At 40.7% G+C, this 6,492-nt stretch overlaps 1 long non-coding RNA gene across 1 annotated transcript; it reads right to left on the bottom strand.

Annotated features, from left to right (window-relative positions):
• Positions 1-1,547: 1,547 nt before the first annotated feature.
• LOC311020779 lies at positions 1,548-2,733 on the bottom strand. The gene is made up of 2 exons (XR_014597937.1): positions 2,638-2,733; positions 1,548-1,824 (listed from the first exon to the last, which is right to left on the bottom strand). It is a non-coding gene; the product is annotated as an uncharacterized lncRNA (long non-coding RNA).
• Between the last annotated feature and the right edge of the window lie 3,759 nt (positions 2,734-6,492).

The raw sequence follows: 6,492 nt of genomic DNA, 5'->3' as shown, positions 1-6,492 counted from the left end.
GTGTGTGTAGAGAACATGTACAGTATACTCACTGGTACTATTTATTAATGTGGAGTATATGAGTATGTGTGCGCACTATGAATACAATGTTCTGTGTTCATTATTGTGTGTTAATGAAGACGTGAATACATGTGAATGTAATATGTGTAGATGATGTTTTTCGTTCACTGTTAATGAAGCTGGCAAGGATTCAACACTGTGTCTGTTCTTTTTTTATTTCACATATCCCTCTTCAGGGACATTACATTTGCTCCTGATACTCTAACAGTGTTTTACAGGTCACCTGCGTGCCCTGCGTGTCCTGATGTCTAGAGCAGGGGCTTACCCCTGAAATCTCATTGGCCACCCCTGTGGCTACTCCAGATCTGGTAGTTAGTTGTATTTGGTCAAGATCAGCAACACAAGAAACAAGAGAAATACTTACTTCAGATCAGTTAATTTAGGGCCAGTTTCACATTTCCAATGGTGGACTGAGGCTGTTTAAGAGCTGATTTCTGGTGGTTGTTTTGGACCTCCTCGTTTCAGTTTTTAACCGAGGAATTAGAAGCTTGTTGCTACTTCCCTCCGCCTCCCCCCTGTGATAGAGGAATGACCCGAGGGGGGAGGGGCTCTGTGTGTGCACGAACACAGTCCTGCGTGCTGATTGGACAGGATGATCTGCACTGTAACGAATTGCTGTAAATTTACGATGGATTTACAACAGTATCCTACTGTATTTTGTAATAATTGTAAAATACTGTTAAATATTCATCCCTCGCATGTAAATTAACAGTTAAATCAGTCATTTAACAATAACAGATACCTGAAATTTAACAGCATAAAACAGTATTTATACTGAATTGCTACAAATTGACTGTGGATTACAACAGTATCTTACTGTATTTACTGTAAATAATAGTAAAACACTGTTAAATATTCATGCTTACATGTAAATTAACAGTTAATGCTCAGTAAAAAAAAATAAGAAAATGTAATTTAACAGCATGAAACAGTATTTTCTGTCAAGGAGACATGTGCCCTTCTCAAGTCCAGTCCATGTGTTCACCAGAGCAGGTAAAGTAAAGTTATGCTTTTCTCCCAAAATTGATAGTGTCCAGTGTTGTTTTATCTGCATGATTATTGAACTGTTGACATTTCAGATGTTTCATTAGGTCTGTTTCATTAGTTCAGGTTGCTAAAGAGCTAAGTGAAGCAAGCTCTGTAGCTAGCTTGACCTCAATTAGCCATGGTCATTAGCCAGGTGTTGTGAGCAGTTTAAAAACCTTATTTTTAGTAAACTCTGTGTACACAAACAATGTTCTCATTGCATGTGTAGAGACCCTGGTGATACTACGAGCAAAGTGTCATGTTGTGTTGAGCCTTCTTAGTGTTTATAAAATAGCAATTTTGATGCTAGTGTGGCGGAACGTGGGGGAAGGGGGAAGTTGTCCAACAACGCCACCTGGGGAATTGCGCCCCAGGAAATACACTCAAACCCTGTACTGGGGCTACTACAGTAGGTCACACAGATTCGTTACACCAATTTATAGAGAGGACAAGAGACGGACTTCCAAAAATACAATTGTTTTTATTTAACAATAATTTACTAGGGTAAAAATGAGCACATATGTCTTTTACAACCTGAGTGTCGGCTATATCGCAGTAAACAAACTAAACAAAACAGGAACAGGATTAACGTTAGTGGGGCGGGCAGACTAAAGCAAATCAAACCACAAAAAGAAATACTACAAACCAAATCACCACGTGCCACAGCAAAACAAATTAAGGGATGTGAGATGGGACCACCACCAGGGAAGTCTGCCGCACACTGCACCAACTCCTGTCCTGAAAAGAAAAGAAAACAAAATTATGCGGAGGGACACTCAAAGGTTCGACTGTACAGGCAGCAAAGATTAAAACAGAAGGCCTATACTAAACCACACACACAACACTCACACCCACGCACACCAACAGAAAAGATAAATATTTTAACCTAAATACAAATAATCAAATTTACTTGAAAAGAAACAACAATTCAGCTGTGGGTGGGACCAGGCGTAGTGATAGGCCCGGCTATACTGACAACCCCACAGCTAAGTAACTAAATAATCAAATTAAAGATAGACTGTTAACTCAGAAAGGAAATAAATTTATCAAGAAACAAAAAAAATGTTTTAAACAGCTGGCCCACAAAGACCCGAACCCACAAAGAAACTAATAAAAAAAAACAAAATAATTCAAACCATAAACAAACCCAAATAAGTAGCAAATTAAATAATTAACCCAGACAAATAAACAAACTAAATTAATCAAAACAAAAGTTGTGGTGAGGATGAGAATCCGGCGCTGCCTGGACAACAGCCGCAACGGGAGCTCACAGTGGACTGTGAGAAAAGGACGTCGTCGAAGACGGAGCAGAAGACGGAGCAGAAGACGGAGCGACTGCACCAGGGCTGGAGGCCGTGAATGGTTTACGTTTGGATAGCCGCTGTGGTGCACGTCACTGGCAGTGCAGTGCAGCCTCACACAGAGTGCAGGAGGAGAAACAGAGGAACCGCTGTGGCTTCAACAGCTACAGCAGGACAGAGAGCAGAGGGCAAACAGCTTTTAGCATAAGGCTACTACAGCCAACAGAGATTAATAAGGGAGCACACTTACCCGAACGAAGAGAGCTTGAGCACCCCAGAACCAGTCAGTCTGCAGTGACAACAGAGAGCAGACGCCAACTCCTCACAATGCTGCAACCCAACCAGCATGGCCAACGACACTGAAAGTGACACATCCCGGCAGCTATCACACCATACTGTGCCATAAAGTTGCATGAAGTAGCAGCACCCACGCTTACCTTGAGAATGACCACATAGGAAACACGCCAAACACACCAAGCAAACCGGAGCACGCCAAGCAAACCGGAGCACGGCAAACCAACGGAGCACGCCAAACAGAGCCCTTCCAGGTGAACGCCAGAGAGAGAGTGCGCCCCGAGGGAGCGCAGTAATTCAACAGGTGGCACCAATGCGCAATCAAGCACCGGTGGTGCTGATTGAGTGGGCGTGGAGCAGAGCAACCCTCGACCTGCCACACTAGCATAAGAGGGCCTTTGCACAAAACGAAACGGTAAATCTTAAAAGTGACTCTTTCGTCGTAATTATGCATTTACATGAAGGTTTGACTCGTATACATTCACAAAAAAGTCTAGGTTGCTTATTGGCGAGAGTTTAACTTGAACAGGCATTTGTTGAAATGACATCTTAGAGATTGTTCTGTTATTAAAGTTAATCGGCAATTTTGTGAAGATATAACTCACTTGTGTTAACTTGTGCTTTTATAGAACTGACTGTGCAACCACAAACGTGAAGGGACGAGAGGACTTTCCAAAGGGACAGAGTAAGGACCTACAATCCCTCCATTAGTCTATTATTTTTAAATTTGACCAGGTACGTTGTGTTGCTAATTTTATATATTCCTTTTTTTTTTTTTTTCCAGGCACTCATCATCGGTGACTGACGAGACCAGTCAAGTACTCCACATTCACTTTTCATTGTTCACATGCAAAATACTTGTTTGTTTGTAATAAACTACAGCAATGTTATGGAATGTATATTCTCTTGTGTTCTATACCAGGGTTCCCGAACGTATTACTTATAGTCTGCATTTTTATTCAAGTGAGAGGTCCGTGTCCTCAGCTTTTCCTGCTACTTTTCTTCAGTTAGCACACACAGATGAACAGTGATAACTGCATGTTGTTGCTGAATGTGTTTATGATCCGCTCTAAGCACTAGAAGACAAGTAAAATACAAGAAAAGTCAAGCTGTGTGTTTATTGTAGGACTTTTGGATGTTGACTGTCTGTCTGGATGAATGTGGTAGGGCTGGGTATTGGAGAAGCCCTGCATACTTTGTTTTTAAATTGGTGAAAAAATAGCAGATTTTATAACACACTGGCATATACTGTAAAATAACCACAACCCAGAGTTATCCTACTGTCATGTACTGTAATCCAATATACGGTAATATACCGTTAAATAAATAATGGTAGATGCGCTGTAAAATTACCATAACCCAGTTATCCTACTGTCATGTGCTGTAATATACTGTTAAAGTAAATAACAGTAGTTGCATTGTAAAAAATAACAGTAAATTACTGGCGTCCCTGCTGCCAGTAATTTACTGTTATTTTACAGTGAAATTTGTTACAGTGTGGGCAATGTCGATTTTTGCAAAACTAACAACAGGCTCTACGTGCACGTAGAGGTGCTCTTTTTTTCCTAAAACCAGATGATTTATGTTGTTCTATCGGAGCATAGTGTCGGCTTCAGTGAATATGATCAAACAAATGTTGCTGACTGGGACTTTAATATGTATGGAGGTAATTTAAAGAGGACGATTATGTTCTTTCATCTGATTCATACTTGTAATTCAGGTTCCTAATAGAACATGTTTATTATTTGGCTGTGGTGTAGCAGCTCTTCTCACCCTCTCTCTGAAACTTGCGCTCCTGCCCCTCCCTCCCAAATAGCCAGGTCAGCTCCGCTTTCACTAGCTTTGTTTGAGGGTGAATCAAACTGGCGGCTGGGCAGATATGTAGATTTGTAACTTGGTGAAATCAATTTTATGCAAGAAAGGGCAATATTTCAATTGAGACTTTAGGCATCGCAACTTTGGAGACGAGTGAAGAGTGAAGTAGAAAAATGATATAAAGGAGGTGGGAAAGGCAGAAAAGCATAATAGGTCCTATTTCATGTGGAATGTCTGTGAAATTTCTCTATGAATGCGTGAAAACGTCATCCAGCTACCTTTTATAAGTATATAGTATAGTTTCTCTTGACTGGATTTGTGTGTTTTTATTTAACAAGATTGTGCCTCGATGTGTAAAACACATGGAACAATACAGGCGATACAGATGACTGCCCGGGGCATTTTTACTGACGTTTAAAAATGAATGAAACGTGGTTTTCAACCCAATATTCCTGTTTGGCCCTCGATGAAAGCATAAGCTGAAATGTTGGCTTTGATTTAGCATGATGCTATTAAAAATAATGTGAATAAATTAGTAATTCTGTTCCTTCTCTTTCAGTCAAATGATTGCATATATTTATTTTGTAATTCATATTTTTGAAGTAAAAAGTGGAAAAAATTAATTGTTTTTATGTGTTGTTTTTTCAATGACTATACAATATACTTGGTATTAAAAGCAGATTAATGTTGTTGAGGACTTGAATCCACTACAAAGAAGGTATGTGTGTTGGCATCCATTGCTCCAATACAGAGCAGCTCATCTGTGGCCCTTTCATTGCCGAAGTTTGATTGCTAATTTGAACAGCATGTGTTTGAGACGGATAGTAGGACATTTCAACTTGGCAGTTTGAATTGCAGGCCAATCCATGTGAATACAAGAGATTGTATTCGTACAGACTGGGCAAAATGAGAATGGTGTGTAGTGTTTGAAAAATATTTGTGATTTAGAACTGCAAGCTGAGTGTGTAAACAATTGAGTTAAACTCTTATATCCTTTTTTTTTTTTTTCGCAGCCACCTCTCGTCACCAATATCACTGATGCTGGTAGATGGTACCAGTGATGTTCTCATGGTTTGTAGAGCCCTCCTGTCCTGGACTGTGAACATCCCATGATAGGTTGTAATGTTTCCAGTCCGAACGCTTTCTTTCTTCCTCCACTGGAAAACTTAACCTTCAAATGGTTCCTTTAGAAATACAGCTGTTTATGAACATAATGTGTGATGACCATGTTTGTTTGTGATGCTGATACCTAGAAATGTAAAACTGCTCACTTGAACTCAGCTCTATTGCTGTAGAAAGGGTGTGTGTCTAAAACTCAGCTCATTGGTTTTACTGACACTGAGGAGTAGCTTGTTCCCTTTTAATTTCCTTTTTGTAGTCAGGCTGATGACAGTGGGTAGTGTCGTCTGCAAATTAACAACTTCACACTTTCCATCTGATTTGTGTACGGGTAAACAATTTGTCAATTTTCTTCCCTCACCGTCACCCTCCTCACCGTCTCCCTTCTCACGTCACCCTCCTCACCGTCTCCCTCCTCACCGTCACCTTCCTCACCGTCACCCTCCTCATCGTCACCCTCCTCATCGTCACCCTCCTCACGTCACCCTCCTCACCGTCACCCTCCTCACGGAGGACGTCTATAAGTAGAAGTGCCCACGTTGTTTTTTATACAACTTACAGTCAGAAGCCAATTTACTTCAGAGACAAAGTTGTGTTGATGGAAAGTGCACAGAGCAACTACCAGAACAAGGACACCGAGGTTCAGTGTGACACAGAGATGGAAGATATTGAACGTGACACCCCAATGAGCTTCTATCACAGTTCATTGGAGGAACAAATACTATCTTTGGACGACAACGCAAGACTCATCTTCAGCAAAACAGAAGGGAGAGTTCTTCTTGAAGTCGATGAAGTTGTGCTGCAGCATGTGCTTCATAAGTACCAAGATTACAACAATGACAGACAGATGCAAATGGAGATAAGTGACTTAAAAGCC

The sequence above is a fragment of the Eutrigla gurnardus genome (assembly GCF_963514095.1).
Source record: "Eutrigla gurnardus genome assembly, chromosome: 11".
Taxonomy (NCBI): domain Eukaryota; kingdom Metazoa; phylum Chordata; class Actinopteri; order Perciformes; family Triglidae; genus Eutrigla; species Eutrigla gurnardus.
This window is presented reverse-complemented; position numbering and strand designations above follow the sequence as displayed.